Raw genomic sequence first — 24,268 nt, forward strand, 5'->3', positions numbered from 1 at the left:
ATTATTTTTCTTAAAACCAGAGGAGGTGTGTAAGAGACGGGTGCTACAAGCAAATCACACTGAGCTAGAAGAATGAGCCCAGTTTTTTCTTTTTCCTTAAAAAAACGTGGGACACACTTCTTCTATCTCCTCTCTCTTTATTTCCTTTTCTCACTTTTTTACGTGGGTCCCCCTCTCATAAAGTTGGGTGAATAGCTGTGGTGGAAATTGGGGTGGTGGCGTGGCAGCAATGCGGTGGTGCGGCGCGGCGGCGGTTGGCGGATGAGACGGAGCGAGGTCGTCGGCATCAGCGGCGTAGGGGCGAGCGATTGGCGGTGCAGGAGTGGTGGTGCGAACGGTGGAGTGCGGTGTTGCTGGAGTGCTTGGCGGCTGCTGGATGGCTGCAAGGTGTAGGGGTGGTGGTGGCGGCTGCGATGGCTGGTGCGGTGGTCAGGGTGATTGTGAACTGCTTGAGCGCGATGGTTGGAGTGCGTGTTGGCGGCAGCGGCTGTGGTGGCTGGAGTCGTCCTGCTTGTGCGGTAGTGCAGGGAGGTTGTGAACTGCTGAAGCGCGGTGGCTGCGAGTACGTGAAAAATCAATAAAAGGAGTGTGTGTGTGAATGTGAACGAGCGTTGTGATGAAATGAGAAAAAGAGGGGGACATAAACATAAGAGGAGAGAAAGGTTAGAAAAATGAAAGGTGGGTGTGAATTGTAAGGAGTGAAATGGGCTAGGGATTGGGCAAAGACAAGGCAAATTCTCCCTAAATCATATCAATTCCATCCATCATACACCAAATCAGCCCATTCAAAATGTTAAAAATATCCGTGTAAAATAATGAAAATGTCTTTAAAGAAAAAAATATTTTTAAAATCTCTTTTTTGAAATATATTTCTGGATTTGAGTTTTTAAAACATATTTTTGAATTCAATAAATATTTTTCTAGAATGCACTTTCAAATTTTGTATTTTGAATATTTTTTTCCAGAATACATTTATGAATTTGAATTTCCGAAATACATTTTTGAATTCTGACATTTTTTTCTAGAATTCATTTTCAGATCGATTTTCTTTTTTGGAATGTATATTTTGCGTTTTGGATTTCTTTTTCCAAAACGAAATTTTGACTTTCCAATTATATTTTTTTAATTTCAAATTTTCAAATCCAAAATAGACTTAATTTTGGAAAATTTTAAAAATATAGGGTGTAGGTTGAAATTGATATGGTGCAGGAAGAACTTGTAAAAAAGAAACAAGGGGGTAGGCAAAGAGAAACAAGAGGATGGGCAAAGATAAATAAGGGGGTGGCAAAGAGTGGGTGAAGACAAACAAGGGTAAGAAGAGAAACAAAGGTGTGCAAAGAGTAATGAGCGAGATGGACTAAGGGTGTGTGAAGAGAAACAAAGGTGTGCAAAGGTAATGAGCGAGATGGATTAGGATGTGTGAAGAGAAACAAGGGTGTGTAAAGAATAATGAGCGAGACAGGCTATGGGTGCCCGAAGAAAACAAGAGTATCTAATTAAAATAAGATTTTTTTTCATTTTAATTTATCTTTTTTCTCTTTAGTTTCAAAACTAAAATGCATCCTCTTACTCCATTTTTTTTTCACAGACAACAAATTTTAAAAGATATTTTTTAATTATCTTCTTTTTTTTAACATTTTTCACCTTTTTTTTGAAAAAAAGTTTTAAATATCCGGACGAAATTTGATGTTGACATTTGCCCCTCTTTGTTTTTACTATTTTCATATTACCGTAGTAAAAAGGTAAGTAAAGATAGAGACACCGATTTTGTTCGGGTTTCATAAAATTGAAAGAAGCAAATGACGTGTCAGAAAATTGGGTTTGTGCCAAACGGGGATGGGTTTGTGCCAGACGGGGTTGGGCTTGTGACACGATGACCATTCCCAAGGAGAGGATCTCAGTTTGACTGTTAAATGATAAAAATGAGTAGATGCATCGACATGAGGGAAAGACATCAGACATCAGTGGACTGATAGCAACGGTAGGCCACGTAAGTTGGGTCTCACAAGCAGTATGAGTTAACATGAAGTTAACGTCCAGATACAAGGAAAAGATCTAAGTCACGAGAGAATCATGCATGGAATGTGTATGGTACATTCGGGTACAACACAAGCAAGTGTTCCTTGGAGGCACTGAGGCCCGTTAGGGTTAGGGTTTCCAAGGAAAGACTGCATGCATGACACGTGAATACTTAGGGCACCCATAGAACAGATGGCCCCGGAGTAGTGGTGCATGAGTTGGTACATTGGCGGCCATACTGTTAGTCGTTGCACTCCAGTAAAGGGAAGTCTTATGTGCTAGATTATGCTAAGATTGTGTAATAGCAGCGCAAGGACGTTCTCCCAAGAACCCTAGATATGGGTAACAGAACATAAGTAACCCTAGTTACAACCTATACAAAGGGTGGTAAGAACCCTAACAAGGTACACCGTTTCTAAGACTGAAACTACTTTATTCACTTACTGTTTCTTTGCCCCAGTACTGACTTGAGCGTTGTGTTAAACCAAGTGTGTTCAAACTTTGAAGAATCCAAACCCTTTGAAGGATGATGAAAGGGTAGTTGTGCTTGCTGTTGCTGAGCTGTCTTTTAGTTAGGATCTGGGGTAGATTTTATGTATAATCCACTCTTGATTGAATCCAAAGCATAACCATTCTCAATCCTTTTAAAAGAAAAGTGTTTTTCAAACTAAGTGAAAAACAACCGATTGTTTTATACTTAAGAGTTTTTAGAAAGGTTGAAAATTGTTTTCAATGGTTGACTTGCTGTCAAAACCAAAACAATCGATTGATTCGTGGAAACAACCGATTGTTTGTTTTGGTACCATAACAGAAAACTATTTTGTGCTTTGACTGAGCATTAAATGATTTTCTAACTCTTTACGCTCCAGTTTTTAATGCTTTGACCAATCTTTAAATGCAATGAGATTGAGATTTTGAAAAGTTGAGAATTGCTTAGAGATTGCATTGATCAAAGAGTGTGAGAAATGATTTTCATCTTGTATTGATTTCAGATTTGTTCTGTAACAAGTGTAATCCTTTGTATCTTTTGAAAGAAACCTTGTGTGTTTGTTGAGAAGTGTTGTGTGTTCTTGAGGGGATCAAGATCAACATTCTTAGTGTTGTTGTGCTGGACCAAAGGGAGTGTGTGTCTTGAGGGGATCAAGGTCACTTCTTTGGTTGTGTTGTAAGTAATCTAGGGTTGATTGCTTAGTGGATTCCCCAGTGGTTTATGGGAAGACTGGATGTAGCTCTACGTTTAGAGTGAACTAGTATAAACCTCTATGTGCTTTCTCTCTATCCTTAATCTCTTTAAATTCAGTTTTGTTATTTGTGAACTGGTATAAACAACCGATTGTTTCTACGAAACAACCGATTGTTTTTCTGGTGCTGTGTTTTTTGCTTTTTGTTTTGGCAAACTGATTTCCTTATCAACTGATTCTCGAAGTAAATTCATTCTTGGCTTAAATGTTTGCGAAAACCCTATTTAAACCATTCACCCCCTCTAGTTTAAAGCCATACATTCTAACACATTGGAGTGCAAACGGTCTCCAGAACGCCCTTTTGTCTCTACAGGTACAACCTTCTTCAACCAAGAGGAGTGCGCGAGAAGGAGGAGACAGGCGGGGCCTGAAGCTGTCGTTGGAGTCAAACGGCAACCAAGTCAACCGACAAGAACATTTGGCGCCCACCGTGGGGCCTGATAAAACCAGGTCCCACTCACAATCGTGTTAAGAGCCTACCAGCAATATGAGGAGTACGAGGCAAGGATCTGTTGCACCCTTAGGAGGGGAGAACATCTCCATGCAACAACTCATGGAAACCATACGCGCCTTTCAAGAGGCGGTAGTAGCGTCTAGAGTCGACCAGGATCGTTTCCAGGTTGATCTGGCCAGATCGCAAGCAAACAACAAAGAGATGCGTAGTGTTGCATCAAGTGTGATCAAAGGCTTTGAAGAATCCAAATCCTAGTGTTTGATGCAAGGCTGAAGTTGCTGCTGTGTTTAGGATATGATATGTTATCTGTGTAATCCACTCTTTGTTGAATCTAAAGCTAAAGTGTTTTCAAATCTTTTAAGATTAAAGTGTTTTTCAAACTAAGTGAAAAACAACCGATTGTTTTACTCTTAGGTGTTTTTGAAAAGGCTGAAAACTGTTTTGGTTGGTTAACTTGCTGTCAAACCAAAACAATCGATTATTTCGTGCTTTCAATCGATTGTTTGTTTGAAAATCCTAACAGAATTCTAACAGATTTGAATTTTTCAATTTGAGAGAGATTGCTTTCAAGATTTGAACATTCACTATTCAGCTTTGGGTTTTCTCAAGAGAGAGTGGAATACGATTACATTTGTATTGATTTCAATTCATTATGTAACAAGTGTAATTCGTTCTGAATACTTTGTAATTTCTGGTGTTGTAAGCCAAGGAGTGTTGTGTGCTCTTGAGGTTGTCAAGATCAACATTCTTGGTGTGTGTTGTACTAAAGGAAGTGTGTTTCTTGAGGGGTTCAAGGTCACTTCTTTGGTGGTTTTGTGTGTAATTTGTATTTGATTGCTTAGTGGATTGCCCAGTGGATTCTGGGGACTGGATGTAGCTCTTGGTTTAAGAGTGAACCAGTATAAACTGTTTGTGTATCTCTTTCTTCCCTTAAACTCATTTAAATTCAGCTGTTATTGATTTGCTGGTATAAACAACCGATTGTTTTGAAGAAACAACCGATTGTTTCGAAGAAACAACTGATTGTTTTTCTGGTGCTTTGATGTTTTGTGCTTTATATCTTGGCTAACTGAATTTCTGATTGAGTTTCATTCAAAGTATTTTGTTCTAGCTTAAAAAGTTTTCGAAAACCCCCTTTAAACAATTCACCCCCCTCTCGTTTAAGGCCATATATTCTAACACGCAGAACCAATGAAGAACTGCGCAGAAATTTGCAGAACGTAGGAGAACGTATTGTGGATGAGCGAGCCCCACCGCTACCAGTTAAGGCTCCCCCCATGCCGTTCTCTCAGGTGATCATGGACACCGTGATACCAGCCACGTCCATGGGCCCGAAGGTCACCTTCACAGGCGTAGAGGACCCAGAGGCCCATCTCACAGCGTTCCACACCCAGATGATGCTTTCAGGAGGTTCCGACACTATATATTGGAAGCTATTTATGAGCACGTTGGCAGGCATAGTGTTGGACTGGTTCGTCAGTCTCCCTGACGAACACATTACTTCATTCGACCAATTCTCAACGTTGTTCAGAGAACAGTACATTGTCAACAGGGCTCCCCCTCCGATCTTTTACGATCTCTTTGACGTAAAGCAATACCAGGGAGAGACCTTGAAATAGTTCTTAAACAGGTTTGGGGTCCAAGTGGTAAGGCTACAGAAAAAGGACGAAGCCATGACGGTGCACACCTTCACCAAAGGAGTGCTACCAGCGACTCACTGATAAGATGTTGCCCGAAGACGTTTTGCGAGATCAGGCGTAGGGCTATGGCACACATCGTCGCAGAAGATCGGGTCACAGAAAAACGCGGCCGACCTCGAAGAACCGGTCGACCTCAACCCATGAGGGTGCATGAGGCGATAATAGAGAAGAAAGATTCGGTAAAGCAGCAACTGATGGAAGAGGCCCCGACACCAATCCATTGAAAGGCCACCAAAATATCAAATTAAGGCAACCACTAGAGTTATGGTCAAAGAGGGATCAAGAGGACGCATTCTACATGTCATAAACTCTAGTGTAGAATAGTTTTTACATTTTTGTCAAAAGTAGCATAGTTTAATTCTTTTGTATTTTTGTTGAAACATGCAAAGTGGTACCTAAAATGCTAACCTAAGTTTAATTAGAGTTTCCTACTCCTAATTAAACTTAGGTCCAGCCCACATTTAGCCTAAGTGGAGCGTAAGGTTCTAGAACTCCTAGCACGTGGAAGAATTCTAGAACCTACCTCACATGTACTGAATTTAGGAGCCACCTTCCCATGTGCCAACATTTGAAATTCCCTCCAATTCTCTTTTTCATATTGAGCCCACTCTTGCTATATATAGATGAGCTTGGGTCATGTAAATGGAAGATTAATACATGAGTGAATTGCTGTCAAAATTGTGTCAATATCACTCTTTGCCCAAAACCTCCCAGGTTAGGCTTTTAATCTTCAGAAATTCGCCCTTTCCAAGTAGAGTTGGCCTCACCACTCTCAAATCCTACTTCTCATGCACCTTCAAGGTCACCACCACTCTTAGGAGAACCTTGTTCCATCTCCAATCCGTGAAGCTTCCGTAATTCATCAACAAAATCGAAAATAGGAAGGCACAAATCCATTAGCAACCATATGAGACAAGGAAGCCCCTGACCCGGGCATGAACGAGGGAAGATGCACCCCCTAGACACAACTGTCGGGTGGAACTTGAGGAGCTGATCGTTATTCCTAATATAGCAAAAAGGCTGAAGACACCCTCGAAGACTGACAAAAAGTTGGGGCCTAGCAAGAATGCCTGGTGCGAATTCCACCAAGCCTATGGCCACGCCATACACAACTGCTTGTCACTGGGGTACCAGTTTGACGAACTAGTGAAGAACGACTTTTTTGAAGGACTACCTACAAGAGTCGCAGGGGGCTCAGGCGTCAGGAGCCCCGGGAGGTGATTAGGGGCACGAGGTGCCCATTCATGGTGAGATCAACACTATCTCTGGAGGGTTCTCAGGAGGAGGATGCACCGCCTCTTAGCGGAAGAAGTGTGTCCGAGAGGTGATAGTAGTAGAGGTACAGGAGGCGGATCAGACTCCTGATGTCGACCTCGTCTTCACCAAGGCCGACCGCCAGGACGTCGTTCCACATGACAATGTCCAGTGGTGGTTTCGGTAGTAATAGCGGGAAGGAAGGTGCATCGCGTCCTCGTGGACCAAGGAAGTTCAGCCGATGTGATGTTCTAGTCGACCTTCAATAAGTTGTCCAGACCAGTCGAGACTTTATACCAACAACTTATATCGTTTCGCTGGAGACCAGGTAGAAGTGCGTGGACACATAGAGCTGAGGACGACCTTCACAGATGGCACAACATCACGCACTGCAAACATTAGGTATCTTGTTGTTAACGCTCCATCAGCCTACAACATACTTTTGGGTAGACCTGCTTTGAATAGGATTGGAGCGGTGGCCTCTACGAGGCACATGAAAATGAAGTTGTCTTTCCTCGAGGGGACGGTGATCACTATCAAGTATGATGAGAAGGAGGCTAAGAAGTGCTACGAGAATAGCCTCAAGACGAAAAAGGGCGTGTTCGTTGTTACCACCCAACCTCCAAGGGAAGAAGGGGTCACCCGTGTAGAGATCGCCCGGGTGAGACGGCCCAAACTTGCAGAAGTGGTGTTGGAAAGGGGGATCGGTGGAAAGAGGTTCAAGCTTGGCAAGTCCTTAGGCCTAGAGACACAAGACCAGATTGCCGAAGTCATAGCGCGACACCTAGATGCTTTTGCATGGTCTGCCTCAGACATGCCTGACATAGATCCTGATTTCCTGTGTTATCATATTACCATGGACCCGCAGGTACGACCTGTTCGCCAAAGAAGAAGAAATTTCGATGACGAGAGGCGTCAGGTCATCAGAGAAGAGACACAAAAGCTGCTAAGCGCTGACCACATCTGGGAGATTCAGTACCCTGAGTGGCTGGCGGATGTGGTGTTGGTGAAGAAGGCTAGTGGAAAATGGAGAATGTGCATCTACTTCAGAGACCTGAACAAGGCCTGTCCGAAGGACTCCTACCCGCTGCCCAGTATTGATGCTTTGGTAGACAGTGTAGCTAGCTGCAGACTACTCAACTTCCTGGATGCCTTTTCTGGTTACAATCATATCAGGATGCATCCCAGGGACGAATGCAAAACAACGTTCATGACAAAGCTCTCTTGCTACTGTTATAAGGTGATGCCCTTTGGGCTTAAGAATGCAGGTGCGACCTACCAGAGGCTGATGGACAGAGTACTAGCACCCATGATAAGGCGAAATGTCCAAGCGTATGTAGACGACATGGTGGTCACCTCCCAGCAAAGGGAACAACACGTAGCAAATTTAGAAGAGTTATTCACTACGATAGCTAAGTACAAATTGAACCTAAACCTCGAGAAGTGTGTGTTTGGGATAGAAGCAGACAAGTTCTTGGGTTTCCTACTCACTAAGCGTGGGATAGAGGAAAATCTTGAGAAGTGCGTTGCAATCATAGGAATGAGGAGCCCGATCTCAGTGAAGGAAGTGCAGCAGCTGACAGGGCGGATGACCGCTTTGTCCAGATTTGTGTAAGCAGGAGGGGACAAAGGACACTCCTATTTCCAGTGCCTGAAGAGGACTAGCAGGTTCGTATGGATCAGGGAGTGCGCAGAGGCGTTCCTCAAGCTAAAGGAGTACCTGGGCAATCCACCAATGTTATGCAAGTCGCAGCTGGGTACCCTGCTTCGCTTGTACTTCGCAGTCACTGATCGGGCGATCAGTTCGGTCCTTGTGTAGGAACAGGACTAGGTACAGAAGCCGATTTTGTGAGAAAAGTATTGCAAGGGCCTGAGGTGAGATACTAGGCCATTGAGAAAGCGGCCCTGGCAGTAGTGTTCTCAGTGCGAAGGCTTCACCATTACTTCCAAAGCTTTACGGTGATAGTGATGATAGACCTTCCCATTCGCAAGGTCTTGCAGAAGCTAGATGTGGTAGGAAGAATGGTGCGTTGGGCAGTAGAGCTATCAGAGTTCGATATGCAGTATGAGCCCAGAAGCCCTATCAAAGGGCAGGTTTATGCTGACTTCGTGGTAAAACTCTCCTCGTCAGCCACACACCATGAAGCAGCAGGTTTTAGATGGGTACTCTCTGTAGACGGTTCCTCCAACCAATAGGGTAGTGGGGTTGGCGTCATCTTGGAAGGGCCAAATAGGCTATTGATTGAGCAGGCCTTGCAGTTCGCTTTCAAGGCTAGTAACAACTAGGCAGAGTATGATGCCTTGATCGCTGGAATGCTATTAACTAAGGATATGGGTGCGAAAAGTTTGCTGGAAAAGAGTGACTCCTTGTTAGTCACAGGTCAGGTCATAGGAGGATACTAGACTAAAGACCCTCAGATTGTCGCATACCTAGAGTACGTCCAGATTCTGAGGGAGACGTTTGAGGTGTTCGAGTTAGTACACGTCCCTAGAGAACAGAATGCTCGAGCTGACTTGCTAGCAAAGCTCGCCAGTTCAGGCAAGGGGGGTAGACAGAGGACAGTCATTCAGGAGACCCTGAGGACACCTTGAACTACCACAGATAATGCAGCAGAAATCCAGGAGATCAACACTTCGAAAGGGGTGAAGAGGAGTCATCGGTCGTTGACTCAGGAGACGTTGAAAACGCCCAGGATAAGCACAAACCCAGTTTCTAGGAAGGAGTCGTTGCAGGTTTACCTAGCGAAACCTTGATGACACTCTACAAACACTAGTTGGCTGATGGGATACTCCCGCTGGAGGCCTACAGAGGCCAAAAAGTTCAAGAAAAATTTGAGCAAGTACACCTTGATCGATGGAGAGTTGTTCAAACATGGGTTTACTCACCCTATTCTGGTATGTGTAAGTTGTGAGCAGTGTACGCGCATTATGGCAGAACTCCATGAAGGGATATGCGGGAGTCACATTGGTGGCCGAGCTCTCGCATCAAAGGTCGTTCGCGTAGGTTATTATTGGCCAACCATAAGGGAAGACTGCACAGTGGTGCAAGCAGTGCCAACAACATGCTGACTTGCACCAGGCGCCTCCAGAAGAGCTCAGATCGATCTATAGCCCATGGCCGTTTCATACTTGGGGGATCGACATTCTGGGGCCTTTCCCTTTAGCGGTGCGGCAAATGAAGTACCTTGTGGTTGCCATAGAGTACTTCACAAAGTGGATCACAACCCACAAGATCTAGCACTTCGTGTGGAAGAACATATTATGCCGCTTTGGAATCCCAAAACGGCTGGTGTCCGACCCAGTTTGCAAGCGAACAGTTGGGCAATCTATGTACAGAGCTGGGAGTAAAACAGGTGTTCGTATCAGTCAAATACCCCCAGACAAATGAGTAGGTCGAGTATGCTAACCGAGTTCTGCTCAGAGGTCTGAAGAGAAGGCTGGAGAAGGCCAAAGGGACATGGGCAGAGGAAGTTCCTAGAATTGTGTGGACTTACCACACTACTCCTCAGTCCACTACCAAGGAAACACCCTTTACCTTGGTGTATGGTTCAGACGCAATGATTCCTCTAGAGATCCAGGAGAACTCGCCACGTTTCAAGAACTTCGTGACTGAAGAGTCCAATGAAGAAAGAAAAGTGAACCTGGACCTACTGGATGAAGTAAGGGAGGAAGCAAGAATCAAGGCTGAAGCTTTGAAGAGAAGGGTGGAGTACAAGTACAACTCCAAGCTAAGACCTCGATAGTTCTAGGTTTCCGACCTGGTGATGAGGAAGGCCCACCTATACCAGCTAGAGAACAAGTTGTCTCCCAAGTGGACTGGTCTCTTCAGGGGGGACAAAGGCCCTAGGGAATGGAGCATACAGGCTCGAGTCTTTAGAAGGTGGAACGATCCCTCGTATGTGGAACGCGACCAACCTTAAGTTTTATTTCAGTTGAGTTATTGCATTGTACACATTTTTAGAGGACACTCTTTTTCCCTTGAAGGGGTTTTTTAACGAGGTCACCCAATAAAATTTCATTTATTCAGTTAAAGATTTTTCAAGTATTTTGTACAGTACAATTAATGAACCTCTCTCTTGGGTTAGAAGTCTCAAGACCAAGAACAATAGGGTTTTTCGTGAACCTCCCTAGTGAGAATTCCAAGGTTGAGAACAGTATGGTTCGCCAGCTAAATCCTCCTTTGTCCTTTTGGAGCAAGGTCGAGGTCAGTAATGAACCTCTCCCTTGGGTTAGAAGTCTCAAGATTGGGAACAATATGGTTTTTTGTGAACCTCCCTCTTGAGTGAGAACGCCAAGGTCGAACAGTATGGTTCACCAGTTAAATCCTCTCTTACCCTCAAGGGAGAAGACGGGATCAATTACAAACCTCTCCTTCGGGTTAGAAATCTCAAGACTGGGAATAATATGGTTCTTGAGCCTCCCTCTTGAGTAAGAACACCAAGATGGAGAACAATATGGTTCCCCAGTATCGCCAGTAAGACATCTCCTTTTCCCTGAGAGGCAAGGACGAAGTCGGCAAGCAGGCCTCTCCCTTGTCTCGCAAGGTAAGGTCAGAAACAAGTAAGAGTTTTTCCTTATCTTTATGTGACGAAAGTAAGGCCAATTAAGAATTCGTACGCACACCACCAATACCTTAAGGCATTGAAGATTGGAAGAAGGTGAAGCAGGTGGAAAGAAGTTTGCTACTTAAGGTGGCAATACTCGCTAAAGGTGTGGTTAGTAAAGCTAATGCAGGCAGATAACAACCAACACAGAGAAGCAGGAAGCAGATTTCATAGGTAAAAATATATACAAGTTATCTGTTCTCCAAGCTACAAAATAAGTACAGGAAGGGAGAAGTCACTCAGCATCGACCAACTGCCCATCAATGACTCTCTTTCTAACGCCGATTTGAGTGAGATCCACCCCAGGATGCACGCAGGCAACCTGGGCCATGGCGTCCTCAAACCCTACCCAATAAGCATCAACAACGTCATTAGTGAGTTATTTCTTAGTCTGGTTGAAGAATTCGTCCTTGCGGGCTAGCTCTCCCTCTAGTTGGCCAAGTTGTACCTCCTGCTGAGTCGCCTTCTCCTCGAGTCTGGCCATCTTAGCCTGCGACTCCTCAACTTTTTCTCGCAAGTCAATAACCTCTTTTCAGAGATCCAAGGTCTTAGCATGGGCGCTCAGAGTCTCTTGGGACTTATCCAACAAAAGCTTCTTGGTCTCCTTATCAGCTTGGCGACCTCCAGATACAAGGCAGTTTCGCACTAAGAGAGATTCTTGATCTGGAGGGCGTCTTGACTTGCAGCCTCCCTCAGCTTTTGCACCTCAGTCTGCAAGCCTTGCACCTTGGTCATAGCGAGGCTGGATGCGATGAGAAACTAGCCAAGGCCTTTGGCTGCACGACCTTGCAGGAAGTTCTCACTTGGGCTCTCCACCACCTCCCAATTTTGGAAGCACTCGAGGGCCTGCTGGAGGAAGGCGAGCAGATCAACAGCAGGAGGCATGTCGTGTTCACCTCCAGGGGCGCTCTCCCCCCGCCTTCAAGAACCACGAGGTTGCGAGGGGAGGAGGCGCTGGGAGGGTTTTCTTTGAAGGAGGGAGCGCGACCATCTGAAGCTGAGTGCGATGGAGCTGCGACATCAGCCACTATTTTCCTTTTGAAGACGAGGCATGTGCAGGTATCCTCGTCTTCAGAGGTAATAGCCTCCACTACCCCTTTCTGCCTATGATCGATAGGGGTTGTGTCAGGAGAGATTGGAGAAGAGGTAGCAGCAGGAGGGGTGCCCGCAGGAGTTGAGGCACCGACATCGGCAAGAGCAGCCTTGTGTCGAGAGACCAACTCAGCCAGTTTCCTCCTCTTCTCTGCATCAAGTACCATATATGCGCAAGAAAGTGACAATACATGAGAACCTAAGCCAACAGAGCATACAAGCAAAGACAGGTAAAGGCAGAAACAAATACCAATATGGGCTTTCAGGAATTTGTGGTGGTACACATTTTTTATCAAGTCAACAGTGTTGAACACCGCCCCCAGGCTGGTGAGGAAGCCGCACACCTCACGATCGGGCGGGCTCAAGTCCTCCAGGATCCTTGGCTTCTTGAGCCCTGGTTTTTCCACCCAGTAGTATGGGAACCTGTCCAACAAGGTAGGATCATGCTTGTTGTAGCATATTTTAAAGAACTTCTTCTTTAAGACTTTGTAGGACTGCTGGAAGAGAGTTAGAAGAACTCTCCCACCACCCCGTTGATCCATAGCCTCTTTCCATGGTTCTTCGCCTCGAAGAAGAAGAGGAAAACATCCACTGATGGCGTATGGCCAAAATGGTTGCAGAGGATGGCAAAGGCCCGCACAAAGGCCAAGTTGTTGGGATGCAGCTGGGTAGGGGCCACGTTCACCTCAGTTAGGAGCGCACGCTCAAACCCCGTGAATGGCAAGCGAAGCTTGATCCGCTTGAAGATAGTGGAGTACATGAAGAAGAATGATTCTTCAGGGTCTGCACGATCATCCACACACACTAGTTCGCCTTGTTAGAATATATGGCCTTAAACGAGAGGGGGTGAATTGTTTATGAGGGATTTTCGCAAACTTTGAAGGTATAATGAAAATCAATGCTGAATTACAGAGAAAAGAATGAAGGAAACAAATACCCAAAACTGTTTTAAGATGATATCAGAAAAACAATCGGTTGTTTTGTCGAAACAATCGGTTGTTTTTATCAGGAGTTAATAAAAACAACTTAAAACAGATATATGTGAGATCAGGGAAGGAGAGAATCACACAACACTCCTTGGCAACACAACTACAAAAATACAGTAATCAAGGAAGAAGAGAATAGAATACACCTGGCTATTACAAAGCTTAAAGTTTAGAATTACAACCCAATCCTATTCCACACACTTAAGAATGATCCAAAGCTCTTTCAAATCTTAGAAAAACTGTTTTGATAAACTCTTTCTCTTACTTTAAGATCAGGAGCGTAAAACCACCTTTATATAGACCAACCAAGTGCTCAAAAGCATTTAATAAAGGAGCCAAGTTAGTTAGGATCATTTAAAACATATTAAAACCACTTAACAAAATTATGTTAAGGTTTTCAGGAAAACAATCGATTGTTTTGTCGAAACAATCGATTGATTTGGTTTTACAGCAAAGTCAACCAAATCAAACAACTTTCAACCTTTTCCAAAAACTACTAAGGTAAAACAACCTGTTGTTTCAAACAACCAGTTGAAATTTTGACAGCTTTTTAGAAAACTCATCTTTTCAAAAGGTTAAAGATTCAAATGAACTTGGATCATCTTAAGGAGTGAATTAACAAGTTTCAAACAACTAGACAACACACACACACACCCAACAGCAAGGTCTTCAAGCTTTCCTCTTGGATTTGGAGACATCAAAACATCTTGTTCAACACGCCTTCCCTACAAGGCATGAGCTTCACGTACAAGTCGTGCTCCCTCCCGAAGATGCAAAACTTCTCGTCAGATTCGCTTTCCTTGTACACATCAATAGCTTTAAAGAGGTAATTTGGGAAGTTTTGGCTAGGAGGTCATCAAGACCCCAATGATAGAGGGCTTTGTAGTCGACAAGAGGAGGAGGGTTTGGTGTAACTTTGGTTCGAGCCATCTCGATAAAAAAGCTAAAGAAGGAGAAGAGAAATGATGAGAATCAAATAAATGAGGCTTTTATTAATGAAGGAAGAGGTCATTCACCTTCACATTTGAAGTTCTTCCTTATAGTCTTCTGAAAATTAAAAGAAGACATAAAATAAAGAGAGGATCAAGCCTAAAGCCAAAGAAGTCTACAAGCTTTCAAGAATGGACTTCAATTAAATATCTCTCTTTATAGTTTCTTTTAAATTGTAAATAATATAGAAAAGTGTTTAGAAAGGTGCTTGTACCGACCAGGTCATCGGGTGTGATGACGTGTCTAGCGTGACTACGTGAAGCGTGTTTAGCAGAGCACATGGCTAGAGAAGGGCGAGTGGTTCAGAAGCTAGTGTAGTCGCCGCTCGTGGAAGCGGCGTGCTACAACGTACATGATCGGTTGTCGCCGAGATTGTATAACGTTGACGTGTTAGACGATTGGCAACCGGGCGGCCTGACATTGCCGCAAGAAGCACGTCGTCGGATTTCCCAACAGACTCAGTCAAGGCTGCTGGGAACTCAGAAGAGTAAGTCCAAGCGTGTAAGTCCAACAAGATGATTGTTGCGCTAGCATGGGGCATGGAGGTCGAGCAGGTTGAAGGGAACAGCTTGTCCATCAGCGACAGGATTCCCAGAGTGGACATTCACTGGTGGCAAGGTTCCCTCAGCTAGAACATGCATGGTGTAGCAATAAGGAAGGTACCACTAACGACAAGCGATGTCATAGAGATGGTGCATTTTTCTGCACCTGATACTCGCCTTGTCAGGTGGTGTTCTAGGGCATATTGCGTGCTAGCTTGCTCCTTGAGTAGAGGACTTAGCCGCGCGGCTGGTTACTACACAGAAATAACGTTCAAGTCGCCCCAACCCAGATGACGACACGTGTAGGGTTGGATGCTACCTGTTACTCCAACCCAGATGATGACACGTGTAGGGTTGGGTGCAATAGAGAAATGACGCTCAAGTTATCCTAGCTCAGAAGATGACACGTGTAGGGCAAGGCGCTACCTGCTATCCCAGCCCAGATGGCGACACGTGCAGGGCTGGATGCAAGCCACGCGTCCAAAAGCATAACGGCCTGGAGAGAGAAGAAACCTAGCTATAAAGGTAAACTTAACAGAATTTGCATAGGTACGTTTTTCATTACGGCTCATTGCTAGGGTTGTGTGCCTTTAGTACGGTTCTACAGAGCATATTTTCTCTCAGTTTTTGGGTGTTCTTGTTACTGACTTGAGCGTCGGAGCGCCACCGGCCGTAGAGGCGCCACCTTGTGTTTTCAGGTTCTCAGAGAGGCTTTCTGTGGTGTGGACTTGAAGGGCATGTGGAGTCAAGCTGGTGAAGAGGTTCGTGACGAGGCAACGCTCTAGCGCTAAGTCAACCGGCAGGATCAGTGCTTAGAGGGAAACATTAGACACCTCTTTTGTAAAAGCATCTTTAGGTTTTTAGTTTAGGAAAAATATAGGAAGCTGGGGGGGGTGTGAGCTTAGTATAGGGGTGTAGACGTAATAGGGAGGTGCCAAACTAAGAGAGGAAGTCACACCTTCCTCATGCTCTAAGTTGGCGCCACTTTTATGTCATTTGGGGGGTAATTTGAGTTTAATTAGCTTTTCATTTCAGCACCTCTTAGGCTATAAATAAAGGTGCTTGCCTTTGTAGAATTCAGATTGGAAATTAGCAATAGAGAAACTCTACTCAATTTGAGAGAGAAATTGTGAGAACTTGTCTTCTCCTTCACCTTGTCTTATCTTGAGTGCATTTGGTTCTCTTAAGTAGCGGCACTAGCTCACTCATCTTGGAGCCTTCACCATCCAAGTGGCGTGATCATCAAACCAAAGCATCCATCTCCATAAGTTCTTCTTTCTTTCATCTTCATGTTCATATGAAATTCCTAAAACATGTTTAGCTTCTTTTTGGTTCGGCAATTCAATTTATTTTCAGCTTTGCTTCGGTTCATAGTTTCATTGGTTGTTTCCATTTGTTTCTTCTTCAATTCTAGCTTATTTGTTCGGTGCATTTCTGTTCTTGATCTTTTTAATCGGTGCTTTTGCCTTTTTACACAATTTAATTGGTTCAATTGGCAATAGATGGATCTTCCATGTGAGTTTGGTGTTTGGTGCAAGTTTTGGTGAGTTCTTGAAACATAGAACCTTGATCCAATTATATTAAAAGTGCCTAAGCTATCTCCAACTCAAGTTGATTCCATAGAATGTCAAAGAATCATCTCATCCTTGCTATTGGAATCATATCAAGAAAGGAAGAAGAAAAACGAAGGCTTAGAAGAAGAAGATAGGTGTGACTCAGTAGTCCAGAAAAACAGAGACTCAAAAACGAAGAACAGAGAAAACGTAAAATGCGGAAAACATAAACAGTCCCAGAACAGTTACAACATGTTATGAGCATCGGAATTATAAAGCAAGAGTGATCATGAAGTAAAAATCGTACCTTTGAATAAATTAGGGTTCGAATGATGAGGTATTTGAAGAGGAAGAGAGAGTGTTTCGATAATAACAAATGTTTGAGAAATGCTTAAGTGAAGTAATGAAACAGTAAAGGGAGCGTATGGGTTTAAAGGTTTAAACGTATATGAGGAAGCGCAAGCGGCAACAAGCCTTAGCCGTTGATCTTGCCACGTGTACGCTGATAAAAAAGTATGGTGAGACATCACTTCGGTGCACTTTTCACATCCTGTCACCTAGTGCCACGTAGGTCGCCGCGGGCGATCACTTAAAAACCTCTTCGTTGAAACAAATTACACCTCGAGACTGGGCGGCTTGTGTACAGGCCAAACCTCGGTCATTGGCCTGAGAGAAAGACATTGAACATTGGTGGGCTGATAGCAATGGTGGGTCACGTAAGCTGGGTCCCACAAGCAGTATGAGTTAACATGAAGTTAACGCCTAGATACCAGCAAAAGACCTAAGTCACGAGAGGATCATGCATGGAGTGTGTATGGTACACAAGCAAGTGTTCCTTGGAGGCACTGAGGCCCGTTAGGGTTAGGGTTTCCAAGGAAAGACTGCATGCATGACACGTGAATACTTAGGGCACCCATAGAACAGATGGCCCCGGAGCAGTGGTGCATATGTTTTTACCTTGACGGCCACACTATTAGTCGTTGCACTCCGGTAAAGGGAAGTCTTATGTGCCAGATTACGCTAAGATTGTGTAATAGCGGCGCAAGGACGTTCTCCCAAGAACCCTAGATATGGGTAACATAATAGAAGTAACCCTAGTTACAACCTATATAAAGGGTGGTAAGAACCCTAACAAGGTACACCGATTCTAAGACTGAAACTACTTTATTCACTTACTGTTTCTTTGCCCCAGTACTGACTTGAGCGTCGAAGTGCAAACGACCGCCAGGGCGCCCTTTTGTCTCTACAGGTACAACGTTCTTCAACCAAGAGGAGTGCGTGAGAAGGAGGAGACAGGCGAGGCCTGAAGCTGTCGTTGAAGTCAAATGACAACGAAGTCAACCAGTGAGAACAACTGTTAAATGATAAAAATGAGTAGATGACCATTCCCGCGGAGAGGGTCTCTATTCGAAAGATAAAATAAACTCTGTAACCATTTTTATGGAGAGGGTTCTAATTCAAACTATAAAAAGGATTAGATGACCATTACCAAGGAGAGGACCTCTATCTGAAAGATAATAACAAATTGGTAACCATTCTCATGGACAAGGTTTTGATCCAAACGATAAAAAGGATTAAATGGCCATTACCACGGAGAGGGCCTCTATCCAAAATATAATATTGGCCTATTCTGAAAGTGAGTGATGTTGCAAATCTTCATTTAACCTTTTCTTTTGAATCATTTCTTTAATGCATGTATGCTTGAATCCAATTGGATGAAAAATGTGGAAAAAATGATTGAAAAGGTTTGGAACTGGGATTGTGCAACATTAGTATATGTTGTCTTTCGCATGCCCCTTTGAAGAGAGACTTTAAGTAAGGTGTACATGTGAAACCAAATTTGTCCCAATTTCGATAGATAATAATATAAAAAAACAAGGTATGAATTTATTTATTTGTGGATAAACCAATAAAAGATTTCCCCAGTATAGAAAGAATGGATGATAGGATTGACAGACACTAGGTTGTCGCAGTGTCCCAAGAAAGGTTGTATCTCTCAAGGGAGAAAGTTTGTGTGTAGCAGACATAGGAAAATTGCCCCAAGATTAAATCCTTTTTTTTATTAAAATCTCTCATGTTAGAGATGTTAGAATGTATGACTTTAAACTAGATGGGGGGGGTGTGAATGGTTTAAAGAGGGTTTTCAAAAACTTTTAAGCCAAGAATCAAATTTACTTCGAGAATCACTTGATTTAGAAATCAGTTTGCCAAAACACAAAGCAAAAAGCACAGCACCAGAAAAGCAATCGGTTGTTTCGCAAAAACAATCAGTTGTTTATACCAGTTCACAAATATAAAAACTGAATTTAAAGAGTTAAAGGATAGAGAGAACGCACACAGAGATTTATACTGGTTCACTATAAACCCAGAGCTACATCCAGTCTTTCCAGAAACCACTGGGGAATCCACTAAGCAATCAACCCTAGATCACTTACACCACAACCAAAGAAGTGACCTTGATCCCCTCAAGACACACACTCCCTTTGGTCCAGCACAACAACACTAAGAATGCTGATCTTGATCCCCTCAAGAACACACAACACTTCTCAACAATACACAGAAAGTTTCTTTCAACAGTATAAAGGATTACACTTGTTACAGAACAAATATGAAATCAATGCAAGATGAAAATCCTATCTCACACTCTTTGATCAATCTCAATCTCTAAGCAATTCTCAACTTTTTCTCTAAAGCAAAAGTTAGTTAAAAACTCAAATTTGTTTTTCTGTATTAAAACCAATTTGTTTGTTATCAAATCTTAACAAACTATTCATTGCATTTAAATATTGGTCAAAGCATTAAAAACTGGAGCGTAAACAGTTAGAAAATCATTTAATGCTCAGTCAAAGCACAAATCAGTTTTCTATTATGGTACCAAAACAAACAATCGGTTGTTTCCACGAATCAATCGGTTGTTTTGGTTTTGACAGCAAGTCAACCATTTGAAAACAGTTTTCAATCTTTCTAAAAACACCTAAGTATAAAACAATCGGTTGTTTCGACAAAACAACAGGTTGTTTTTCACTTAGTTTGAAAAACACTTTTCTTTTAAAAGATTGAGAAATCTTATGCTTTGGATTCAATCAAGAGTGGAATATACATAAAATCTACCCCAGATCCTAACTAAAAGACAGCTCAACAACAACAACCACATCTAGCCTTTCATGACCCTTCAAAGGGTTTGGATTCTTCAAAGCTTGAACACACTTGGTTCAACAATCTCCCCCTATTTGATGAAGACAAATCCCTGATGCTTGTGTTTGATCTGATTGAATCTGAAGCAGTACCTGCAAAAATAGCATATATACAGTCCAAAGCTTCTTACAACAGCAGATTTTGATTTTCACACATTGAAAGCATATTTCCTGATAAACAATCGGTTGTTTACACAAAACAATCAGTTGTTTCTATCAGCAGTAGCAAAAACAGTTTTAATAACAGAGATCTCAGCAGATTTAAACAGTTTTAGAAAAAGATACACAAGAACCAATTAATTCTCCCCCTATTTGTCTTCACAAATAGACTCTAACATGTATTTAAAACAGATTTAGGAGAGATTATTAAGATCAAGGATACCTAACTCATTTCTTAGAAAGAAAAACCTCTCTTTTAGTAATGGTTTAGTGAAGATATTAGTTAACTGCAGTTTTGTTTCTACAAACTTCACTTCACAGTCCCCATTACTTACATGATCCCTGATGAAATGATGGCGTATCTCAATATGTTTGGTCCTTGAGTGTTGAATTTGATTTTTGGTAAGATTGATGGCACTTGTGTTATCACACATCAAAGGAACTTTGCTGATTTGCAATCCAAAGTCTGCAAGTTGTTGTTTGAGCCACAAAATCTGTGCACAACAGCTTCCAACAACTATGTACTCAGCCTCAGCAGTAGAGAGAGCAACACATGCTTGCTTCTTGCTATGCCATGAGATAAGGCTTGAACCAAGAAGGTGGCAAGTTCCACTTGTGCTCTTCCTATCTAGCTTGCAACTTGCAAAGTCAGAATCTGAATAACCAATTAAATGAATGGGAGAGTGAGAAGGATACCATAACCCAACAGTTGATGTTCCTTTGAGATATTTCAGAATTCTTTTTGCAGCTTTGAAGTGTGACTCTTTAGGATTTGCTTGATATCTTGCACAAAGACACACCGCAAACATGATGTCCGGCCTACTAGCTGTTAGATATAGCAAAGAACCAATCAATCCTCTATATTTGGTTTGATCTACTCCCTTTCCAGCAGCATCAGCATCCATGTAGCAGCTTGATGGCATTGGAGTGCTTGCTTCTTTGCAACCCTCCATTTCAAATTTCTTGAGAATCTCCTTGCAATACTTTGATTGACATAGAAAGATCCCATCTCTTGTTTGCTTAACCTGCAATCCAAGAAAGAAAGACAATTCTCCCATCATAGACATTTCAAACTCACCTTTCATTGTAGCCAAAAATTCTTCACACAAACTATCTTGTGTAGCACCAAAGATGATGTCATCAACATAGATTTGCACAAGAATAATTTCTGAATTTGACTTTTTGATGAAGAGAGTCTTGTCTACCATTCCCCTTTCATAACCATGAGACAGCAGAAAGTTGCTAAGCCTCTCATACCACTGCCTTGGAGCTTTCTTCAGTCCATACAAAGCCTTCTTCAACTTGAAGACATGATTTGGATGTTGATGATCTTCAAAGCCCGGTGGTTGATCCACATACACTTCCTCATCGATGTAGCCATTCAAGAAGGCACTCTTGACATCCAATTGGAAGAGTTTAAAACCACTCATACATGCAAAAGCCAGCAGCAGCTTCACAACCTCCAACCTTTCAATAGGTGCAAAGGTTTCACCATAATCAATGCCCTCCTCTTGATTGTAGCCTTTGACAACTAGCCTTGCTTTGTTCCTTGTGATCACACCATCTTTATCCAACTTGTTTCTGAACACCCACTTCGAACCAATGATGTTCATCTCAGCTGTTTTAGGGACAAGAAACCATACCTCATTCCTTGCAAACTGATTCAACTCTTCATGAATAGCTTCAAGCCACTTTTCATCCTTGAGAGCTTCATCAATTGACTTTGGTTCAATTTGAGAGACAAAAGTTATGTGCCTGCAGAAGTTTAAGATGGGGCTACGTGTAGAGACACCTTCCTTTATCTGCCCTATGATGTTTTTCACTGACAGATCTCTAGGAATCCTCCATTCTTTGGGCAGCTCACTCTGTTGCAGAATTTCAATCGGTTGTTTCTGCGAATCAACCGGTTGTTTTTCTGCACTGATGTCAAGCTTCTCCAAACTGATGCTTTGTTCATCCTCTTCAGTACTGGTCTTCGGGATTTGGATGCTTCTGCGATCTACCTCATCAAAGACAACGTGAACAGACTCTTTTACAGTCATCAACCTCTTGTTGTAGATTCTGTATGCATGACTTGTGAGAGAATACCCTATGAAGATGCCAAGATCAGCTTTCTCATCAAACTTCCCTAGGTTTTCCTTTCCATTGTTGAGAACGAAACAACTGCAACTGAAAACTCTGAGATGATTGATGTTAGGCTTCCTTCCATTAAAGAGTTCATAAGGAGTCTTCTTCAGAATTGGCCTAATTAGCACTCTATTCATCACATAACAAGAAGTGCTAACTTCATCAGCCCAAAAATACTTAGGAAGAGATTACTCACTAAGCATTGTCCTTGCTAGCTCTTCAAGGGACCTGTTCTTCCTCTCTACCACACCATTCTGTTGTGGAGTTCTTGGAGCAGAGAAATTATGCAGAATCCCCATCTTTTCACAGAACTTGTTGAACTTTTCATTTTTGAATTCTCCTCCTTTATAACTTCTTATTGAGCCTATATTGTTGTTCTTTTTATTTTGCAACCTTCTTGTTAGCTTCTTGAATGCAGAAAAGGCATCACTCTTTGATTCCAAGAAGAGATTCCAAGTGAACCTAGAAAAATCATCAACAATAACAAGAGCATAGTAATTTCCACTAAGGCTCATAGTTCTTGAGGGTCCAAAAAGATCCTTGTGAAGTAGCTCAAGAGGTTTTAAAGAAGAGACAACATTTTTTTTTATTTTAAAAGAGCTTATCACTTGTTTCCCTTTTTGGCAAGCTTCACAAATATTGTCCCTCTCAAACTTGAGCTTTGGTAGCCCAATCACAAGATCCCTTAAAATTAACTTGTTCAAGTGATTCATGTGAATATGAGCAATTCTTCTATGCCAAAGTCAAGACTCATCTTGCTTGGATAGAAGACAACCAATTGAACATGGTGAAGAGATATCTAGAAGATAAGCATTATTGATTCTCTTACCTACCAACATTACCTCTTTGGTGTTGGGTAGACAGATTTCATATGTGTTTGTCTTGAACATCACTTGATATCCCTTGTCACACAGTTGGCTAATGCTCAACAGATTGTGCTTTAATCCTTCTACATAGAGCACATCATGGATGACCAAGATGTCTTTGTCTCCTATGGATCCTCTCCCAAGAATCCTTCCCTTGTTGTTGTCCCCATAGGTGACATGCCCTTCTTACTTAAAGGAGATGCTCAAGAACTTTGATTTGTCCCCAGTCATGTGCTTGGAAAATCCACTGTCCAAGTACCATTGTTGCTTGCTCTCCTCCAAGTTTTCCTACAAAGAAGATTTTCAAGTACAAAGATTTGGTCCCCTTATGAATGTGGGTCCATTTGGTTTACTTTCATCAATTGAACCTTTACTACACTTAAGAATCCACTTCATAAAGCCCCTAGGAACAACATATTTTCTAATTTTACAGAACCTCACAGAATGGCCTTTTTTCATGCAATAGAAGCATGTAACAACCGGTTGTTTTGATGGTCCAATCGGTTGTTTTTCTGGAATTTTCAAAAATGACTTTGAAACAAGATAGTGGACATTCTTTTCAAGATTTTCGCAATTTTCACAAACAAGAGTATCACACTTGCAAGAGGAGTTTTTGTAAACAATTTCAAGGTTTTCAAAATCTGTTTTTGAATTTTCTAATTCCTCTTCCAGTGATTTGACTTTGTTTTCAAGCCAGCTATTCATTCCCTTTAACCGGTTGTTCAAGAGGGCCAATCGGTTGGCTTATTCATGTGTTTCTTGAAAGGCTTGAAGCAATTGACTATAATTTTTAGAATTTGAGGAGTTAGATGAAGTTACACTACTTTAGTCATCTTCCTTTCGGGCCATGAAGCAGAGGTTGAGGCTTTTCTTGTTTTGCCTTCTTTTCCTTCTTTCTTGACTTCTTGACCTTGCTTCCTTTGGTTCGTTGATGTTTCCATGAGTAGCCTTGAGTGTGTCCCACATCTCTTTAGCAGTTTTGCATTTTGATACCCTGAAAAACTCATTAGTATCAAGTGCAGAAGCTATTATGTTTTGAGCAGTACAATCAAGCTTGGCCATTTTACATTCTTCATTGGTCCATTGGGACCAAGGTTTTGCAATCAAAGAACCATTCTTTTTAAACTTCGGAATGAAAGGACCATTCTCAATTGAATCCCAAATTCCTTGATCAATAGATTCCACAAAGATTTTCATTCTGGCCTCCCAATACTTGTAATTCAATCCACAAAATAAAGGTGGTTTGTAGATTGAAGCACCTTCCTCAAAAGATAGTTTTCCAGCCATAGAAAAATATTTTCGGATCAAACTTGAATAACTTTCAAGAACCAAGCTCTGATACCAATTGTTTGAATGTATGACTTTAAACTAGAGGGGGGTGAATGGTTTAAAGAGGGTTTTCAAAAACTTTTAAGCCAAGAATCAAATTTACTTCGAGAATCACTTGATTTAGAAATCAGTTTGCCAAAACACAAAGCAAAAAGCAC

The sequence above is a fragment of the Phaseolus vulgaris genome, chromosome 11 (assembly GCF_051622355.1).
Source record: "Phaseolus vulgaris cultivar YP4 chromosome 11, ASM5162235v1, whole genome shotgun sequence".
NCBI lineage: Eukaryota > Viridiplantae > Streptophyta > Magnoliopsida > Fabales > Fabaceae > Phaseolus > Phaseolus vulgaris.